Consider the following 23,151-nt stretch of genomic DNA (forward strand, 5'->3'; position numbering starts at 1 on the left):
ATTATAAAAATCACTAAATACCATTGCTTCCTCCCTTTATATTAAAAGAAAATAAAAAATATAAATCACCTAATCAACTTCCCCCCCACATAACAATTACTTAATTATTCCCTTCCTACTACTATTCTATACATTCCTGTCTACTAAAATAAGGATCAAAAATAAAAAAGCATGTAAATTGTCTGCCATTATAATTAATAATACAAGAAACATGAATATTAATTTTTTAAAAAAAACCCTTAATCATAATCTCAATCATTAATAATAAGTAAAATCATCCAAAGCCAAAAGACCATCCAAATAAATATTTTTTGTCCCTTCACCCACTTCAAAATAGACTAAGACATTTACATATGTGGAGTCCTCGGTGCTCTCTGAGCCTTGTTATTTTCATGCAGATGTTTCATTGCCAGACTAGGCAACATCTTCAGTGCGAAAAGGGAGTGAGTCTTGCTCTCTGTTTATATACTGTGGTTTGTCCTGCTTGTGTTGGTGGAGATGTTGTTCTCTCCTTGGGAGTTCCTTGATTGGGCTGTTGTTTGCTGCTTGGTTGATTGCCTGAGTTAATAGTTCCTTGATTAAGGTACAAAGTACTGTTTGATTGTTCATATGGTGTTAATCCTGGTGTTAATCTTTGCATGTCTGGGTGTTGATTGCTGGCGGGGAGGTGTTCTGGTCTTTTGGCTTTTCTGTTGTCTCTTTTGAATGGTATGTAAATGTTCTCTACCTCTATGCGTCTGTTGATGGCTGCTTTGTCTGAGTGCCAGGCTTCCAGGAATTCTCTGGCGTTTTTGGATTTGGCTTGGTTTAGAATGCTCACAGTTTCCCAGTTGAAACTCTGATTGAGTCTGTCCATGTGTTGTGAGATTAAGGAATTTTCATCATGTCTTCTGACTGCTAGTTGGTGTTCATGGATGTGCTCTGCTAGTCTTCTGCCTGTCTGTCCTACATAGGGCTGTTACAGTCCGTACGCTGTATGTTGTAGATAACCCTTGTTTTTTTCTTCCTGGGCTACTGGATCTTTTGGGTTATTTAAGATGTTTTCAAGGGTTTTGGTTTGTTTGTGTGCTACGGTAATGCCATGTGGTTGTAACAGTCTGTTGGTAGTTTCTGAGATGTTTCTGATGTATGCCATACAGTACATTGGGACAGTACATTCATTGAGCTCTTCTACAAGAAAGCAACATCAATTGATTAGTTCTTTTTAAAAATAAATTTTCTATTTTTATGGCCAGTGTTGAGGATGCTGGCAGTTTCACAACTTCTAAAGGGTCACAGTTTTCCTACATTTGCCATAATATAGACAAGGAACAAAGTTATAATACATTAAAGCAGCCTTTCTCATCTGTTTTATCCTGGAATACCCTTGAAATAATTTTCAGGTCTGAGTCGTGGTGCATAAAATGCCTACCACAGCTAGCATTGCTTGGCACACAAAGTTCAAAAAATGATTTTTTTTTCAATCACAATCTCTTGCGGAATCCCTAGTGTGGCTGCATAAATATAGTGGTGTCCAAAACCACATCTGCATTTGCATTTATCTCTGTAATTACCATGCATTTTTCTTTATACAGGATTCCAGCAAGACAAATGTTTGCTGAGTATAGTAAGGTATTTAGAATAAGCCAGTGCACTTACTGGCATGGTAATGATATGGTAGAATATCTGTAAGAATTGTGGTAAAATTCTTATGTTAATTTCATTCTCCCTAAAACCCATTCAATTTTTTGGCAAATAATACAAATATGTTAAATTTGCCTGCCAATTTTGGCTTGATGTGCCTTTTTATATTTCTATAGTACACTTATTTTAACTAGTTTTTTAATTAGTGGGTTGGAAGGGGGGCTGTGTGTAAGATTTTATTATCTAAATACCTTGCTTACTTCTTGTTTTTTTTTTTAAAAAAAGCTGTTCTTCTTAAAGCAGTCATTCAGAATTTTTTTTTGCAAATACTTGAAATGAAAATGAGGATTTTGCCAATATCTCCAGTTACATATGAGTAATTATCTCTGACAAGAACCCTTATAGGCCTAGAGATCTCTTTTTGTTTTAACTGAGGCAGCAAAAAATGTACAAGCTTTACCAGAAGTATCCATTAAAGAATCCTTAACAGATTACTCCTGTGGGAATGAAGCCTTTTGACAATTTATAAGGAATTGGCCTTGGATTATTCAATAGGAACAGTCCCATAAGGCAAGACTAAGAAGATGTGGTGATAACCAAAACATACTGGTTCTTCACTGTTATTATCATCATAGAATAGGCTGAAATATGAACTGTAGTCTTTTTTTCAGGTTGAATTTGATTTTTCCCTATCAATGGTTTTGTAGTTGCCCCAGTTACTTCATTGCCCCAAGCTGTCTAATTAAGTGAGCCCCATTATAAACTATTCTTATTTAGGATGATGAGTGATCATATCCATTGCCTAAGCAATCCACAAACTCATCATTGAGTCACTTCCAAAAGACAAGTTGGCCAAGTAATAATTTCTAGAACACTAAGCTATTTCCTGTTCTAAGCATAGCAAATAATTGTGGTTATCTCTGAAACTACTATTATTACTAGATTTTTATTCCACCTTTTATTCGTACATACATACAAACAAAAAAACCTCCAGGCAACCAAAATACCTAATGCCCGTGCCTCCTATTTTCCCAACAATAACAACTCTGTGAGGTGGGTTGGGCTGAGAGAGAGTGACTGGCCCAAAGTCATCTTGCTGGCTCTCATGCCTAAGGGAGGTCTAGAACTCACAGTCTCCTGGTTTCTAGGCCAGCACCTTAACCACTAGACCACACTGGCTCTCTTTTATGCAAAAGCTTGGCTAAGGCTGACTTTTAATATATGCTGTGAATATTCATTTTCGTAATTCTTAAAAGTCCTGGTTTTTCTAACAAAATGTTCTTCTGTTGGTTAAATTTTTAAAGGCAGAATTTTCCAAGTCTTTCTATAACACAGAATTTAATTTTTTGTCTTATCAGCTCATGTTACTTATCTGGAATTGCACACTACAGGATCTATATTCCCCATAGCTTATTACAACTTGCTGATAATTTGATTTCTCTGGCAATAAGAATAATGTGTCCCCCTGAACTTATTTCTATCCTTTTGATAACCTTTTTATTTTATTGTATCCTTCAACTACAATCCAGACCAACAAAATTTTATTCAAATTTCACACCCTACATTATAGTGGATAATTATTAGCAAAATAATAATATATATATTTAATTCTGAATAGTTTTAAATAAACATACACATGTAGCTAAATATCATTGCATGCTAAATAATATGCCAACTTTAGGGATAAGTGCAAAACAATAGTAGTGAAAAGTAGCATGAGGGGATCCAGAGCACCATTGCAGTAAAACTTGAAATATTTCTAAACTGATGAATAAATTCACTCATTTTTGTTTTAGTCATTGAAAATTATATGCTTAATTAATTAAGATTTGACTATTGAGGGAGCTCTGTTCCAATTAAAAGAGACAGGAATATAGTTGATAACAGTGAAGAGGTGCTAGGTTTGGGGGCTTTTATAGGCTTTTATGACCTGGGTCATTTGGTGATTTGGTGCATACTTGTTCATCCCTTGATGACTGTAGTGCCATGTCACAGAGGAAACAATTTACAGAGGTTAGTTTTTATGTCATAGGATTATTTTCAATGAAGATAGATCATATGTTTCACTAAGATTTATCAGTTGCTACATATTTATTGATTTATTTATACAGATACCTATAGATCTTCAAAAGATTAAGAGTGGTCTGCAATACAACAAAAACAAAATCATAACACTGTAATCAACATAGAATAAGACCTGTCTGGATTTTCTTTTGTATAATAAAGTAATTATGTGTTTGTGTATGTGTGGGTACATGTTCTTTTTCCCCACCGACTAATCATATGTGTGTATACATGTAGCTTGTGTATAAGTGTGTGTGTGGGGGAGTATATATGTGTTGCCTCTGTGTGCACTGGAAAGGACAGGGTAGGGTGCCTACAATCTATTCTAACCAGGAGAAAGGAGGGCTTAGAAGGAGTCGTGAAGCCACTACACAACACCTCTCCTATATAATAGATTTGCTGGGAATTTTTTTCTTTACAGTCCTGGGTGGATCTGGCCCATTTTGAACTCGGTCTTTCTTTTGCTGGCTTCCCTCCATGACATCAAATTTGGTTTCATTCTGTTCAGTTTTCAGAGAGTTATCCTCTTGATAGACAGACAGGCAGATGGGAGTCCCAAGCCCCTTTACATAATTTCTTTCCAACATTCTGTTGAGTTGGAAAAAATAAAATTTGTGACGGCAAACTCCCAGGAATGTACTCTCAGTGCTTCAGATATATCACTCTGTCCCCAAACCTTCAAATGTACCCCACCTGCTTTCCACTGAAATAAAGCATCCTGTATGATGGCATTCTGGGTGGAATTTTAACAAGAACATTTCACAGTGCAACCTTTTGTTTCAGATCCCAGTTGTGCATTCCTGTTTCATGAATTAATCCCCTTCACTTTGATGTTGTTTCTGTGTACTTATAACCATAGTGTTTCATTCACTAAGACACCAGTGAGTAGATGGAAGGATAGGAAATAAGCATGAAATCTTATGCACAATTTATCTTGTAATAAGCTTAGTGAACATAGTGGAACTTGCCTATCTGTAAATATGCCCAGAACAGAGCCATAAATCACTTAATTGCTTGATTGTAGGAAGAGTTCTGCTAAAATAATTAAAGATCTGTGTAGCTGAGCTTTTCTTACAGATTCCTATGAGATGATTCTGAAAGGTGTAAATACAATTACTGTTCATTGTTTGATCTCTGCGTCTGATACTATGGCATATGCTGCCTCTGAACATAGAGGTTTCATTTGACTGTTCAGACTAGATCTTCCTCCAGAAAACTGTCACCTATTCCTCTTCTTTATACCCATACGTACACTCTGAAACAGTCCATGACCCAGGTTTGTTTACAGATGGTTGGCATCTGAATCAGTCTACAATGTTCCAACAGACTGTATCAGTCTACAATATATCAATCTACAATATGCTAACAGCCTCCTTTATAAGACTTCAATTTTAAAAAAAGTGCTTGGCTAACTTTAGTAATCTTAGCTGTTTTGGTCCATTTCTAAATTAAGCATAAGTAAGGGAAAGAATGAGAAAGGAAATCCTTAACAATTCATTCAAGCTGAACAGACATATCATACGGACTTCTCTTCCAGTGTTTCTGCTGGGTATTTTAAAAAGTAACTATTCTAATTCTGTGTGAAGAATGATTATCATGCAGTTGCCTTACCCTTGGAGGTTGAGTGTTAAGAAGATCAAGGGGGTAAAGAAGGTCAGTACCTTAATTATTCCTGAGATTTTGTTGTAAGAAAAAAATCAGGGTTCTGTATACTTAGTTATTTGCTGAGCTTTAGGCTTAACATAATTCCCTTCTTTTTGACATCCTCATGATTCATTTCATTCATTTTTGAATACAAAGCACATTTTTTGAAGTGGAACTCAACATCTGAACCTTTACACCATTTCACAAGTACATGAATTAATAGGACATCTCTTTCTCCCTGACTTGTTCTAAGTGGTCTTTGAACTGCTCACTATGAAATTAAGCACTGGTATATTCTTATCTAAAGCATCACTTGGGAAGAACCAAGCTATTTTCTAAATTGAAGCACTTCCTTTTCTCAGTTCATCATCTGAGATCTACAGTTTTCATTAAATTAATTGTTATTGAAGGTTTTAGTCCTAAAGGCTGTAATAAAGGTTTTATGATGTTGATGAGGTTTTAGCTATTGTTTTTTTAAAAAAGAAAAAAAATCAGTAGCTCAGAACTGAAAATAATGTATTAAGATGAATGGAAATCATTTTGGTTACTTAACCAAGAGTTCAGAGCCACTGACCATGACCCTGATGTCTATCATTGCTGTTTTTTGGAGAGTATCTGTGGCCCTCTTTGAAGATTATGAACAGGGGTGATGTACTGATCACATTTAGGGGAATCCCTACCCAATAATCACTCTCTACCTATAGAGGATAAGCATATATAGCAGAGAGTTATAGCACAGAATTTCTCTGTGTAATTAGAAATCATGATATTGTTCATGATATTTATTCTTTTAAAAAGAATGCATTTGCTCATGAGTAATTTTTTGTCAAAATCTTTTTGTAAGTAAAATTTTATTCTCAGTATAGGCTTGTGGGATTTTTATGCTTTATGTTTGGAGCTTGTGATTTTATATACCCAGGAATCAGCATTACAAGTAGCTGAAATTGTCAATTTTAGGTTCTCTCAGTTTTTCATTTTGTTTCCATTAATAGTTTATCTAATGCTCATTTTATGTTCATGACTTCAGTTTGTCCCATTCCCATACTTAAGATTTTTTTTTTTAAAAATACATTAAAATTTGTATATATGTTCTCTTCCTTAAAAATACACATTTCTGATGTCCGGGTAAGGACCTATAGCGGATTAGATGTCCCTGCAAGGGTCTCTGTGAGTGGGGAAAGCACCACAGCAAAATCGGTGGCCAGGCAGCAGCTTCTGGCTGATGAAATTCTCTCTGGAAAAGGAGACATTGGAGGATCAACCGCTTGTGCTCTGGATAACTGTTCCTCACAAGGAGATCACAGGAATTGAGTTTCTTGTGGTCAATCGTGAGTTGAGCGGCTTGGAAGATGAGGGAATATCAACCTGCCCAAAACCACTATGTAGCCCTTATGGACATATGACCTGCAAAAACCTCACTTTCTTAAACTCTTTTCAATACAATTAATTTACAACTTAAGAGAGAGATTTTGAATAGCAGGAAAGAACAAAGATACTCGGTGAGTTGTCTTCTTTTTAATTAAGAATTAATTTAAAAAATACTATCTTAAAGAATTTTAATCTAAAACCAAAAAGCTTAACAAGATTGTGATTCAAGAAAGTTTTAAATGGATAGTAATTTTAGAAAACAGAAGAATATGTATGTATGTATGTCTGACAAAAGTGCCTTTTGTGGGAATGCTGATTGTTTATTATTAAGGAAAGTAGATAATTGGTGGATTTTACAAAATGAGATAAGGGTAATATGAGCCAGACTATGGGACTGTAACTACGGAGTGCTAGTTGGGACTAAAGTGTTAAAGACAGAGAAAAGGAAAACAGAAAAAAAGGAGAAACCTGCATTTTACTTTCACCTTAGTAATTGACATACTTTCACTTTCTCATAATGGCAAAAACAAGAGAGGGAAGAAGTTCACTAGAACAACTTACAGATAAGGGCATTACACCAGATTTATTGCAGAAAATGTTTGAGGAATTTGGAAAAAATGACTGCAATAGTTGCCAACAGTTTGGATGCTTTTAAAAAGGAAATGGAAGAAAGATTTGCAGGAATAAAAAAGATATAAAAGAAGTTAAGAAGATTGAAGAATATGTAGGGCAATTGGTTAGGGTTGGAGACCTAAAACAAATTACTGACAAAGTGGAAGTTTTGGAAAGTAAGACAAGTTATAAATAGAGAGATGGAGAAAGAGTTGGACAACTTGGCATTACTGGAATTGAGAAAAAAGATCTTGAAATTTTGTTTAAGATTTAGAGCAATTCCAGAAGATCCTGGAGAAGATATCAGAGAAAAGATTGTCAAATGATGAACTGAGAAAAGAAAGTGCTTCAATTTAGAAAATAGCTTGGTTTTCTTGGATTGGGATGAAGATGACACTGAGACAGAGATTGATAAGGTTTATAGGATCAATACATGATTTGCAAAGTTAAGAAATGTTCCAAGAGATGTCCTTGTACACTTTGTCAGGAAGAAGACTAGAGATCAAATTTTGCAGTAGCATTTTAATATTAGATTGAGGATTGATAATCTAAAAGTTATAAAAGCATTTCAAATGTATGTTGGAAATGTGAACAACATGAAGGGACATTTTAACATGTTTGGTGGACATGTAAAAATGCCGAAAAACTTTGGATTCAAATGCATACATTGATACAGGGATTTAAAATATTAATATTCAGTTGAAGCCAGAACTTTTCCTTTTTAGTGATGGATGAACAATTAGAAAAGATCCATGGAAGATTATTTCAATATACGATTACAGCGGTGAGATTTCAATCTATGATTATAGCACAAAGATGGAAAGATTTGGCATTACCCACCATGGAGGAATGGTTGGTGAGACTGAGAGAACTTGCTGAGATGGACAAATTGACTTCTTTGATTAGAGAAAGGTCATTACTGACGTTCATCCGTGCCTGGAAACCCCTTATGGACTTTTTGCGTGAGAAAGAAAATGATTTTGTGATTTACAGTTTTTATGATTAGAAAGAATAAGTTATAGAAAGAAGGGAATTATGATGAAATAGGAGAGACTAGCTTGATTAGAATTGTATATATAACTAACTGCCGAGAGGGTTATTGGAAGCCTTATTTGTTTGTTTGTTTGTTTAATGCTTTCTGTCTTTTTATTTTCTTCTTTTTTCTATTTTATTTTCTCTGTTTTTTTTCTTTTTCACACTTACCTTGCTATATTTTTTCTTTTTCTTTTTCCTTTCTTTGAATGTATTTTATGTATGTAAAATCTATTAATAAAAGTTATTTTAACTATACACATTTCCATTTGTAATTTTACTTAATTTGCAATATTTGCCAGTAATTTGCTTTTCATTTTCAAAAATCATTGTCATGAATATATGTATTTTTGAAGAGATATTCTCTAATATACAGTTCTGCAAAATTTGGAGAGCTACACATTTTGAAGGCTAAGTATTGATTCATTATTAATTTGAACATGTAAAATTACTTAACTTTGCATTCAGATGGTAACTAAATCAGAGATGACAACTAAATGAACTTCTCACCATTCCCTATCACCAGTAATAATTATAGCACTGAGTATCCCTAAATGGTAAGAAAAGTGTTTGCTACTTCTATTCTTTCATTCCCTCTCTCCAAAAAGTTTGCTGATCTTTAGCATAGCCATGTACAGCATATGGATATGAAATGCCTATTGCAAAGATTGACTATTACAAGTTCTCCAAAGGCAGACAATCATGCTTGACAGTAATATATAATCAACTGTATTTTAAATGCAGTCAAAGAAGTCCAGTTATATTTTTGGCAAGATCGGTTATTTATTCTTGTGCTGAGTCGAAGTGGCACGTTCAAGACAATAATTTTTCTTGGATCTTGGCTGATTACAATAGGACATCCGTGTTAATTTCACAATCAGTTTTAATGATCATGTGTTGCTCAAACCTCTAAGACCTAAGGCATCCCCTGAAAATGGACACAGGACCATGCTTGTTTATTAGAAATATTAACTTTTAAGAATATGCAAGTAATAAGAAATATATACTGTATTCTTAGAAGAATCCTCCCCTTATTTTTCCTCCACTGGATATTTGTCAGGCATGAAAATCCCTGTGTGAGTGTGTTTACACGCAATTATTAAAACAAGAAGCACACTCATGTCCTAGTCACCTCTCATACAGATTACTGTAATGTGCTCTACATTGGATTGCCCTTGAGGAGTATTCGGAAGCTTCAGTTGGTACAAAATGCAGAGGTGCGGGCAGTTATGTACGCACCTAGATCTGTGCTTGTTACACCTCTGTCCGTGAGCTGCATTAGTTACCAGTTTGCTTACAGGTACCAATTCAAGGTGCTGGTCATAACCTATAAAGCCCTACATGTTATGGAGATTGCAGGTGAGGAAGGAGGGGGTGTCATGTTCTCCGTTTCAATGTCCTGTAGACATCGTAACGTTTCACATGTCACTCTTCTAATCTGTGTTTCCCTCTTGGAAATTTCCAGCCCTGTGTGGCTGTAATCCCTGGAATGCATGTTTGGGATGGTGACTCTATTCAAGGTTACTTTCCCAGGCCGGTGTATGACGATGGATGGCATCTGGGATGGGGTGGTTGCTACGAGGAGGCACGGGGCGGAGTTGGCCTGAAGCAATAGTATTTGATTTGTATTTCGCGCGCTTTTGGTTTATTCTCAGCTTTGTCTGTATCTGCATACTATTCCTTAATAAATCAGTTATCTTAAAGCTCGGGCTTGTGAGACTGAGTATCTTGGAGTAGGCAACCATTACATAAAGCTGAGAATCATCCTTCTTTAACCTTTCCGCTAGCCCCATCCAAGTATTTGGTGAAAAGGGATGCTAGCGATGTCAGAACCCGGACTGCAAGTGTGCGAGGAGAGTGAAGGAGAACCAGACACCACAAGAGCGCTTGTGGTCCTGAGCTCCCGAGCTCAGAGGGCAGCCCGATGGGATAAGTGGGGTGCCCTGACGGAGGACCGGGGTTTACCGTCTGAAGTGAGCGGCGCTACAGGGGATGACTACCGAACCGGGGAGGAGGGAGACTCCGAGGTCGAATCACCCCAAGCATCCTGGGAACCGGAGATCCCGCTGTCGCCTACGGTGGTAGTGACTACGGGTCCATTGGAAGCCCCGGTCACCCCTGCGCGTATGAAGGCGCTGGAGGAAAAAATGGACATTATTGTTGCCCTGTTAAAGGACCACCCCAGGGGGTCGGAATCCAGGCAGGAGAGTCTGGAGGAAGTTCCACCTCGACGGCCCAACCCGGGAGCGAGGTCCCCATCCCCACCGAGGGGGAGAAGTAGGACTGGGGTGTTCCGGCAAGCGAGGGGTAGAGAGTCGGGAGTGACCAGGGAAGGGTCACAGGCGGCGGGCAGGCGTTCGTTGGCCTTTGCGGAGCCAGCTGAGCCGAGAGAGGCAGCAAGAGCCCCCCCCTTTCGTGGTGAAGTTCGACGGTGACCCTACCAAGCTGTCCTTCTTCCTTACCAACGCTAGAAATTATATAGCTGACTGGGGGCGAAGCTTTCGCTCCGAGTCGGGCAAAATCAATGCCATCGCCAATAAGCTAAAGGGAAGGGCAGCAGATTGGTATGTGCAATTATGCCAAGCCGAAGCCACAGAACTAGAGGAATTTGAGGAGTTCCTGTGGGCACTAAAACAACACTTCGAAGACCCCTTGGCCCAGGAACGGGCGAAGCGGGCGTTGAGGAAGCTCTCCCAGGGATCCCTCTCTGTCGTGGACTACGCTTTGGAGTTTAAAGCCCTGGCTGGAAAGGTGGAGGACTGGTCCCAGTCGACCCTAGTGGAAATGTTCAAACAGGGACTGGAGACGGAGGTCCTCCGATGGGCGTTGGGATGGGACGACCCAAAAACATTGTACGGGTGGATTCAGCTGGCCGGTAGTGCTGAAGACGCCCTAGAGACGTTCGCCCATAATAAAGAGTTGAAACAGGGAAAGTTCAGCAAAAGTGTCCGTGCCCCGGGATTCCCAAGCCGCCCTAAGTCGAAAAGTTGGGAGGAGGAGAAAGAACGCCGTTTTGCGAAAGGACAGTGCTTGCGATGTGGGAAGGAAGGGCATCGTGCAGCGGCGTGCCCAAGAAAGAGATCCGAAGAGCGACCTGGGAAGGCGTCCAGCAAGTCCCCTTCCGTACCAAGGAAGGTGAGAGCTGCCCGCGCGGAGGACGACCCTGACGATCACCAATTCGGAGGAGAGGAGGAACAGCTGGACTTCGAACAACCGGCGGGAAAAGCCAGCCACCTGCTCTGAATGGCGCCCTAGGGCAGGTGGAAGGAGAGGGGCGCGACCACGATTCGGTGAGTGGGAATTTTCCTACCCTGACGGTCAAGGTAAAATTGGGCTCCAGTACCCGAACTGTGGAAGTGTGGGCAATGCTGGATTCGGGCTGCTCGCGATCCCTGATGCACCCCGAGCTGGTAGATGCATTAGAGCTTCCCAGGTTCCCGTTGCAGCGACCAATGATTTTTACCCAACTGGATGGGACTATGGCGGGGGGGAAAACCAGTAACCCACTCCACCGGACTAGTGGCGTTGCAAATGGGAACCCATTGGGAAAAATTACCCTTTGTAATAGCACCGGTGGGGGGCCCATTGGTCATCCTGGGGATGCCCTGGTTTGTCAAGCAAAATCTGGCTATCAACTGGTTGCATAGAACTGTGACGTTCACTGATGGATCTTATAAGGTGCCAGAAAAGGATTTGTTGGAGGACAATGAAGGGGGGCGGGCAGCCACCACCACAGTTCAAACACTGGAGCCACTAGAGGGACTGCCGGCCCAATATCAGGACTTCGCAGATGTGTTTGGTGAAAAGGAGGCAGATCGGCTGCCCCCTCACCGAAAGACTGATTGTGCTATTGAATTGTTACCCAATGTAAAGTTGCCTAACCCAAAAATCTATGCCATGTCTCCGAAAGAGTTGGCCACATTGCGGGAGTTCATTGACAAGAATCTGGCCAGGGGTTTTATTGAGCCAGCCAACTCTCCGGTGGGGGCACCTGTCCTATTTAGACCTAAAAAGGACGGTTCTTTGCAGCTATGTACAGATTTCCGGGGGCTCAATGCAGTGTCAATATTAAATAAATATCCTTTGCCCCTCCTCAAGGACATGTTAGCACATCTGGCCAGAGGCAAGATTTTCTCAAAACTGGATTTGAGGGAGGCCTATTTTCGCATTCGCATAAGGGAAGGGGATGAGTGGAAAACAGCTTTCAACTGTCCTCTGGGGGCTTTTCAATACAAAGTGTTACCTTTTGGGTTGGCAGGGGCACCTGGGGTATTTATTCAGCTTATCAATGAGGTCTTGCACGACCACCTGTTCAAGGGGGTGTTGGTATATTTGGATGATGTATTGATTTATACTGAAACTATGGCAGAACATGTTTACCTGGTGCGTCAAGTGCTTGCTAAACTCAAAAAGCTGAGTTGTACGCTAAATTATCCAAATGTGCTTTTCATCAGTCCCAAATTGATTATCTCGGCTATCGAATTTCGGCAGGGGGGATTGAAATGGACCCAGCAAAAGTGGAAGCCATTGTCGCCTGGGAACCCCCACGCACGCGACGCCAATTACAAAGTTTCCTTGGCTTCACCAATTTCTATCGGGCATTGGCCCAAAATTTTGCGGAAATCGCCCTCCCCCTCACTGACTTATTAAAAACCAAAGCTCAGGGGGATACTCGACGATCAAAAAATCCAGGCGTGCTCCTTAAATGGACTCCAGCCTGCCAGCAGGCTTTTGACACGCTGAAACAATTGTTCACAACTGAACCCGTCCTCAAGCATCCCGACCCAACTAAACCATTCGTGGTACAGGTCGATGCCTCCGACTTCTCTATCGGAGCTCTCTTGCTCCAAGGTGACCAGTCAGGCACTTTGAAACCCTGTACATATTTGTCTCGCAAGTTTACTGAGACAGAGAAGCAATGGCATGTCTGTGAGAAAGAGGCTTTTGCTGTAAAAGCAGCCTTGGACACTTGGCGACACTTATTGGAGGGGGCTTCGCACCCGTATGAAGTTTGGACTGACCACAAGAATCTTGAAGCCTTAACCACCAGTCGCAAACTCAGCTCTAAGCAACTTCGCTGGGCCGAATTTTTCAGCCGTTTTGATTTCTCCCTCAAGTTCATTCCGGGGAGAAAAAACTTTTTGGCCGACGCCCTGTCCCGCCAGCCCCAAGATTCGGGTCCTGCTCCAACTGTCCAAGGCACAGTATGGACTGAAAAGCAATTAGGATTGGCAGCCATGACGCACAGTCAGACACGCGCCCGTCTAACTCAGCAGCCAGCCACTCCTCCCTCTCCCGCTTCGGGGCAGTTGCCAATTTCCTCAGACTTGCAACAACAGTTTCTTCTTCACCTGAAATCTGATACATGGTTGCAGACCAACTTAGACTCTGTTACTTTTCATGAGGGTTTTGCATGGAAGAATGATTGCCTTTATGTCCCGTCGGCTTTGCGAAAGGCGATCTTCCTGCGCTGCCACGATGATAAGCTAGCAGGACACTTTGGCTACCTTAAAACCCTCCATCTCACCTGACGCCAATTTTGGTGGCCAGCGCTCCTCAGGGACGTCAAAGACTATGTCGCTGCCTGCCCTGTTTGCGCAGCAACTAAGCGCAAAGTTGGAAAGCCCCACGGCTTACTGCAACCTGTGGCTAACCCAACCTGCCCTTGGCAGGACATCTCCATGAATTTTATAGTGGACTTACCCCCCAGTCAACGTAAAACTGTAATTTGGGTTGTCAAAGACTTCTTTTCCAAACAAGCCCACTTCATCCCCTGTGCATCCATTCCCACCGCGCAACAGCTGGCCCGTCTGTTTCTCGTACACGTGTACCGCCTACACGGGAGCCCCTCCCGTTTGGTGAGTGACAGGGGTTCACAATTTACGTCACAGTTTTGGCGGGATTTTTTGAAACTAATTGGCACCAAACAAGCCCTTTCTACGGCGTGGCATCCGGAAACGGATGGATCTACTGAAGCTGTCAACTCAACTTTGGAACAGTACCTCCGGGCCTTTGTCAATTATCAACAAGACAATTGGGTCGACTTCCTTCCCTTTGCTGAAGTAGCGTATAACAACGCCGTCCACCAAAGTACTGGCCAAGTCCCTTTCAAAACTGTATTTGGCCGTGATTTCGTCCCGATTCCAGAACTCCCCAATCCGCAATCTCTCCCTTCCTCTCTCACCGATTGGACTGAAACCTTAGCCGACTCTTGGCCGAAGATTCAACAGGCATTGCAACACTCGCAAGCCTCTTACAAAAAACATGCAGACGTGAAACGTTCCACCCAACCCGCATTTAAAGTCGGGGACAAGGTCTATCTTTCCACGAAATTTATCAAATCTCCACAACACTCCAAAAAGCTTGGCCCTAAGTTCGTTGGTCCATTTCCTATTGTTGCCCAAATCAATTCTGTAACTTTTAAATTGGATTTGCCACACAACCTTAAACGTTTGCACCCTGTTTTTCATTGCAGCTTACTCAAGCCGCTCGTTCTGTCGGATCGCTGGCATCCTCAGCAACCACCCCCTCCACCCATTATGATTGACGCTCAGCAACACTTTGAAGTTAAGGACATTCTTGATTCTCGTTGCAAACGCTCTACTTTACAATATCTCATCCGATGGAAGCATTTCCCACACCCGGAGTGGGTTGCCGCTCCCGATGTGCGTTCCCCGAACCTCGTCACTAGATTTCATGCTGCCTATCCCACCAAACCCGCTCCGTAATTTTTTTTAGGGGGGCAGTATGTCATGTTCTCTGTTTCAATGTCCTGTAGACATCATAACGTTTCACATGTCACTCTTCTAATCCGTGTTTCCCTCTTGGAAATTTCCAGCCCTGCGTGGCTGTAATCTCTGGAATGCATGTTTGGGTTGGTGACTCTATTCAAGGTTACTTTCCCAGGCCGGTGTATGACAATGGATGGCATCTGGGATGGGGTGGTTGCTACGAGGAGGCACGGGGCGGAGTTGGCCTGAAGCAATAGTATTTGATTTGTATTTCGCGCGCTTTTGGTTTATTCTCAGCTTTGTCTGTAACTGCATACTATTCCTTAATAAATCAGTTATCTTAAAGCTCAGGCTTGTGAGACTGAGTATCTTGGAGTAGGCAACCATTACAGGGGGTGCCTTCCAGGGGGAAAAACACACAGTGTGGAAGACCTTGGGTGCCTGGTCAAGAAGGTCAGACAGGACCCGCCTTAGAGTTTCTGGAGTTTTTCCCTAAGAACCTGCTAGTTTTGCTCACTTTGGCAAGATTCTGTTTGTAGAGTAGAAACAATAAAGACTAAAGCTTCATTCCTGGATCAGCGTGGTTTCTTCACCTAAACCCTGACACTACATGGCATGGGGCTGGGTTATTTGAAGGACCACCTCTCCCCAGTGACATCTCCCTGTCCCATCATGTCGGACAGAAGAGGCTTGTTGCAGGTTCCGTCCACTAGAATGTGTTAGCTGATGGAACCCAGGTGGAAGGCCTTTTCTACTGCTGCACCTACCCAATGGAACATCGTTCCCCCCAAGGTCAGGCTGGCCCTGAACTTGATTGCCTTCCGTAAGGGCCTGAAGACCTGGCTTTGCCATCTGGCAAGGGGATCAGGGAGTGGTGTGGAGCCCTTAAAATGCATATACTGCTTTTGAATGACTGTGCTCTCCTGGTGACTGTGCTGTATGGTTTTTAATGGTTTTTAACATTTTGTATTTATTTATTTATTATTCAAATTTAATTAGAGTATTATTTGTATGGTTGCTTTATTTTGGGTTTTTGTTTTGTTTTTTGGTACTGTTTATGTTTTAATTGTAAGCCACCCAGAGTCACACCCAGTTAACTTGGAAGGGGTCACTGTTTCTATTTTCTCAAGAAATATATACCCTGCCTTCCATATGAAATGTCCCAAGGTTAATCCCCAGTAGATAGGAATAGGATTTGGGCCTTTGTTTTATCATTCCTGCTTAGTTGTATAATACTATGGTTCCAATTCTATACCCACCTTCAAAACCCAGAAAGCAAAGCAGGAAATACAGAATCATGAAGTAAATGCCAAACTTTTCCCTTCCCTTCTCTTTTCAGTGATAAAACTCTGCCTTGAATTGCATTGTTGTGGCTAGGAAATCTCTAGTTTGCAAACTAAGTTATTATATACTAAATGTATATAACAGTCCACACATGTGTTATAGCTAAGCAGTTTTAACTAGTGCTATGCCAAAAGAAAATGTTTTGAACCAGTTTTCAGAGTCATTGTTTTGGGTTAGTTATTGATGTAGTGCCAACAACAACCTCCTTCCACTGAAGATAATATATTAGATACTGAGGTTTGTATATCACTCCTATTTACTGAATGAATTATTTGCTGCCTTGGTGCTGACATTGTCAAATTATTTATTTTTGTCCCAGCATTTTTTTATAAAAAACTTTGAACTGCAATCAATGTGCATGAAAAATTATACAATGTTGTCTACATCTGTTCCAAATTCAGTTTAGTTTTGCAAATAGAAATTTCTATTTGAGTTGTATAATTTTTCATGCACATTGGTTACAGTTAAGCTCACTGAGTAATTGAAAGGAACCTAGTCTATACCAGAGTTTTTATGCAATTCCTTTGAAGGGATGATGGGCCATCATAAGTATCAGAGTTTCACTGGGATGCAGCAATAGATATTTCTCTGGAATCTCAACCTACCACTTGGGAGCTAGTGGGTGATGAGTCAAGAACGATACTCAGATTATTCACTTTTTGGCAGATTCAAGAAGCTCTAATAACAAAGATTAGCTACTGGAGAATTAAGCAAACCAGGCCATCATATAACATCCACAAGGTTTAAATCTTATAATTTTCTCCTGCTATTATGTGGCATCAGTCTTTTTGCCACTTAATTCTCTGCCTTGGATGTGGAGGACACTTGCACCGTGTTTTGATCATCTGTCCAGTCTCAAGCTCTTTGCTTCCAGCTTGGCAACTTCAGCCATCATAAGTATTCTGACTTCCCTGGCTGTAAAGGAATTTAACAGCAGATCTTGGAGAAGGTATAAGAGAGCCATTAAGTGGGAAGAAAAGTAGTGAGCTGTTAAGAGAGGACTTGGAGATTACAATTGATATCAGTAGGTCAGGTCAAGAATCAGGCATGGCAAGAATTCCAGGAATGTTGTTTTATTGTTCTAAGGTAGAATAACAGAATTTTGAAAGCTTATCAAAGTTTCTTTCTGTCCCAACTTACATTAAACAAAATCAAGGCAGAACTGTTTTATTTATAAGAGTTTTATTAAGTTTGAAATAAAGATAAAAACTACAAAAACTACAAAAAGAAAAAAAGAAAACTAAAAAAGTGTGAAACGCAAGAAAAAAGAACTTTAAAGATTACATACAGAGGTGACTTCCAACTTTCAACAGCAAGAATATACAGCAATTTCCATAATCCCTTACTCTATATGAAACCAAGATCACATTATTTCTATACATCATTCCATTTGCACATATACAAATCACTAATGCAATTGCTCCTTCAGCTTATATAAGAAAAAAAGAAAGAAAGGTGTGTGTTTATGTGTGTGTGTGTGTATAATCAAAATATCCATTCAGTCGTATCCAACCCTTGGCGATTCCATAAGCCAGCTCTCTCCATGATTTCCAGTCTTGTACAGCTTCTTTCAGTTGTTTTATATTTTGGCCTGTGTCTGCTTTGATTACATCCAACCAGCGCGTTCTTTGGCGGCGTCATTGTCTTTTGCCACTGACCGTTCCAAGCATAATGTCTTTCTCCAACGATGTTGATCTCATGACATGTTACCATACCAAAGTAACTAAGTCTATTTTTTGTTATTTTTCCTTCTAGTGACATGTTCTGGTTTTTGTGCTTCAACACTTCTTTATTCGTTATCTTTGCAGTCTGAGGGATGCGCAAGAGCCTCCTCCAACACAATAGTTCAAAAGAATCAATTTTCCTTCTATCCAACTTTTTCATCATCCAACATTCACAGCCATATGTAGTTATGGGGAACACAATAGTGCGGACTAGTCTGCATTTAGTCATCAAGCTGACATTCTTGAAAATATATATAAATTTCTAAATCAACTTGCCTCCCCCATAAGACAACATCCATTTAAATATTTTGTTCCTACCACTATTCTATATATTTCTGTCCACTATAATAAAAATCATGTTATAAAAACATATAAATTGTCTGCTTTTATAATTAATAACACTACAACAATCTTAACCCTATTTGTCCTAACAGTCAGAAATCACGCTGAGACGAGGAGTAGGTCTCTAGTGTTTATTACTGCTACATAAACAGAATCCTAACAAACTGAAGAAGCGTGGGAAAAACCCAGACAGATACACCCCAAAAGTTAAGGCGGGTCTGATCTGTGTCTCTTTGAATGGCTGCTTAATTCCTCAATACTACGCATGTGTTTTCCCCCCTGGATAGAGGCCCCTTCCAGCTCGCCATCAGTACTCATGACATCATTAAATCTAAAAACCAAAGAATTATTATTACATCTTATAGATACCTTATGAATCTAACAAATTAATCAAATCTTTAAAAAATCCAGTAAATTTTAATCCAAGTCATTAAAAAGAAATGAAATCATAATAGCCTCATTATCAATCCAGTTACACATTCTTAATTTTTACCCCACTTCAAAATATACCAGGGCATTTACATATCTCCCTATTACACATTATGCATTTTTCTTACAAAAATCAAACCAACTGCCCCCTTAAAAACTCAGACTTCTCAGCAAAAAAACTCCCACAAAACATATTCTCTTCTCTCCCATAGCAATCCCTCATAAAGCCATAACATTTCCCCAGAAAAACAACTCTAATCTGCAGCTCAGACTGTAAACCCTTCAGCACCAAAAAGTAGTCTTCGCCTGCAGTTACTTCAGTCTCACTGACAGCAGGAACATCTCCATCTTTGCCAAAATTTTCATCTTCGTCCATAACATCTTCAGCCAGATTACATACTGTACTTTAGAAATAATCTCTTCCCCAGTGTCCCAAATATTCTGCAGAATAGCTTGACAGCACTCTGAAAGGATCTTTTTGAAGGACTGCTTACGCTCATGACGGAACTCTGAAAAATCGTCTTTGAAATCTTCCATGTTTCAGGCAGTAGATGGTGCCCCCTAGATACTTGACTAGTGTAGATAGGAGTTAATGCAAAATGTATGAGTGAAATTGAAACAGGAAACAACTACTAACAAGCAGGTCCCAGGGAAAGTAAACAGAAAACTGAAGATTTAAAATGACAAATCCAGCGTGTAGGAAAATATTCAACCTTTCAAATTCAGTACAAAAAATAGTAACAGGAAGGCAATTATATATTCTCATCCTCCTTAATCTTTAAATGGGATAACAAGCCAAAACTTTATAAAATTTTAAAAATTTAATCCAGAAATAACGATAAGCACGAAGAGATTCCACTTCTTACTGTAGAAAGCCTCTCTTAGGGTTCTATCTATCTACCTACCTACCTACATACCTACCTATATGGTGTTTTAGAAATTGGGCCACTGGACTTACTGTCCCTTTAAGGGCTGCAGCGCGGCTCAGAAATGGTGAAATCCCAGCCTATAGGCGAAGTCTTACCCGTCGATCATGCACACTGTCCACAATCTCCTGGATGCAACTCACCATCCAGAGGAGAAATAGGTCGATTCCAAGCTTTTTCCTTAACCTGGAAAAAAGCTCTGGGCTACAGGAGAAACCAGCCTGAGCACGGAAAAACTGCCACGATGCCAGTTCTGCCCTTGGAGCTTACGGGCATAGTTGCTCAGTCTGCCATATTCCCACCAGAAGCCTGAAGGCAGGACTATTTTGAGGGGATTTTTTTCCTTCACACTTCCCTCTGTATAATCTTTTTTCCAAGCCCCCTATTAATGGCGCTCTCTTGCCTTCTCCAACAGCAGCTCTAGATTCCATAGTCTTCATCTGAGAAGGAGGCAGTTTCCCTGCTCCAAAATACTGTAACTTGAGAACAAGACAAGAGTGTAATTATTTTTAGCAACCCCCTATGGCCACACAAATCAATTTGACTTTATTGCAAGAGCTTCATAGTGTATTTTAAACAACAAATGCATCTGTTTATTAAAGGAGCTGCATACAGAAAGTCTGTGGCTCTCTTAATGAACAACTACCTTAACTTCCAATTTGCTTTTTTTTAAAGAATGGAATGGAATGGAATGGAATAGCTTTATTGCCATTCCACTATACACTATATGCCAAGTGCATAATAAAATGAAATTTCGTTGCAGTGGCTCACAAACACAATCAGACACTAAAATAAAAATACCATAATTACTATAAAATATACATTCTTTACACATTCCACATTCCACTTAAAAAAACTTATTGGGTATTCAGGAGTCTAATAGCCTGGGGGACAAAGCTATTACCCAGTCTGGCTGTTGTACATCGGATGCAGCGGAACCTTTTCCCAGAGGGTTACAAAGAAAACAGGCCATGATGAGGATGGGAGGAGTCACTGACAATATTTTGAGCTCCAGACAGACAGTGTGTATGTGCTATATCCTGGATGAGAGGCAGTGAGGTCCCAATTATCTTCTCTGCTACCCTTACTACCCTCTGCACAGACTTCCTATCCGAGGCACAATTTGAGTACAAATCAAATTTCTGCTGTTACCTTTAAAGCCCTGACTAGTTTAGAGAACTGTAATTTTCAATCTGTTGAGATCCCTCTCAGAGGCCCTCTTGTACATCCCAATAGCTACCTATCTGTCTAGCTGCGACTAGGCAGAAGACTATTTTGATAACTGCACCTAGGTGCTAGAACTCTCTTCCAAGGAAAGTCAAATCAAATCAAACCTTTATTATGGCCTCTGTGCCAGAAAGAACAACAATAAAATACAAAGACCTGTAATTATTAATAAAACTTAAAACTTAAAAAAATGCAATAGAATTATATACAGACATTATTATAATAATTGCAGTACTAACAGCAGTGGCAATCACCAAAACTTCAACCATAGATAGGACAGATACAACAAATGATAGCATAGAATTGGGCAACCTGGAGAGATATGTCAGTATACTGGTCAGATCAAAGCAGGGACAGATGGACATTTATCCCATAAAATGGGATAAATATATGTCTTCCTTGATTCCCTATAGAGAGAGCAACAAACATCTCTCACTTCCAAAGAACAACTTTTTAGATGTTAGTTAGCTTTTGTTTTTAGAATGGCCATCAATATATAATCCTGTTATCTTTATCAGACTTCTGGCTATTTTTTTAAACTTATTTCTGCTGTTTTATAATTCCATGTTTTATTGAACTCTATGGAAAATAAGAACAATATAAATACTTTATATGAATGTATGTGCTCCTATAGGAGCAGGTGGTACTGAGCATTAAGCCAAAAGTCAGAATAGAAGAAAAGTGTTTAATTTCAGGAAAGCATTTTAGGAAGATCTACTGAAAGACTGTAAAATAGCCTTTGAAACTTAAGACATCTGAAGACATTGGCTGAACTGTTGTGAAAGCTTCAAGCTGTAGGATAAAAAAAAATCCTATAGTCAATAATAGGCAGGTGCTAAAACAAAATCTATCAAGCTTGGTAAGCCACAGTTGACAACCTTATGCCATAATTGTTCCTGTATTTCTCATATCTGACCCTGGATTGAATTTCTAGAGTTCTATGTAGCAACTGGATTTCTTGTATAGACTATTGGCTCTCTTGTTAATGACAATGGATTAAGTTAGATTTCTGTCGCATGCTATGGTCCTACTCTGGATGATTTTTCTGGAATCCTTCCTCCCAAAACTTCTAGATATTCTATGTATGTATGTATATATTTCATCCAGTTAAGTTTGAAGGGGTTCAGTTCTACATACTGTAGCTGTCTGTTCTAATTGCATTAAATGTGAAGGCACTTGTAACATGTCATCAAATTTGGTCTTTGTATGACAGTGAAAATGGCATACAAATATTGTTACAGTTTTTGCCATCATTATATTATGAGGCATATATAAGGCTCATTTTAAAACTAGATAAGGGTCCTATTTTTTTTTTTTTTGCTAGCTATAGACCTATTTCATTAATTAATGTAGATACAAAGATCTTAACCACCATATTGCCTATTTACTTGCAGAAGGTCTCACCATATATAACTCATCCTTCCCATTCAGGGTTTATTAAAAACCATCAGGCATCAGCAATTGGCGGTTATTAATTTTTATATTGGATATAGCCAAGGATAGAATGAACTCCACTGTACTATTATCTATAGATACTGCAAAAGCCTTTGATTTGATTCAGATTAAATTCTTAAAGCAAGTGATGTTTGCTTTCCATGGGACTTTGTTCATTGGATTGAGATTTATTACTTGCAACTCTGCTCCAGAATTATAACCAATTGAATTATTTCAGAGTCTTCTGAGCTACAATATGGTACTTGGTAGGGCTTCCCACTTTTACCTCTTTTATTTAGAGTACGATCCTTGATCCTTTGGCCACCACACTAAAGCAATCATTAGACATAAAGGTATTACATTGGTGGGGGTGTGAGAATAAATTATTTTTGTATGCTAATGATATTTTGAGACTTTTGGATCAGCACTCTACCTTTCTATATAATTTTATAAAAGTAGAACAGTATTTTTGAAAGTAATCCGGTATTAAGATTAACTGATATAAACTTGCTTATTTCTCTAGGGCCCTAACATATCAATACAGATATGTAAAGAGTTTATGATTTCTACTGGTTATATTAAATATTTGGGACTTTATATACCCATAAATATTTCTAAATACGTGGAAATAAATATGTTGAAACTTTTAGA

At 39.5% G+C, this 23,151-nt stretch overlaps 1 protein-coding gene across 2 annotated transcripts in view; it reads left to right on the forward strand.

Moving 5' to 3' along the window:
- RBMS3 (RNA binding motif single stranded interacting protein 3) overlaps positions 1-23,151 on the forward strand; it is a 612,128-nt gene that overhangs the window by 292,487 nt on the left and 296,490 nt on the right. The window lies entirely within an intron of this gene.

The sequence above is a fragment of the Candoia aspera genome, chromosome 4, assembly GCF_035149785.1.
Source record: "Candoia aspera isolate rCanAsp1 chromosome 4, rCanAsp1.hap2, whole genome shotgun sequence".
Taxonomy (NCBI): domain Eukaryota; kingdom Metazoa; phylum Chordata; class Lepidosauria; order Squamata; family Boidae; genus Candoia; species Candoia aspera.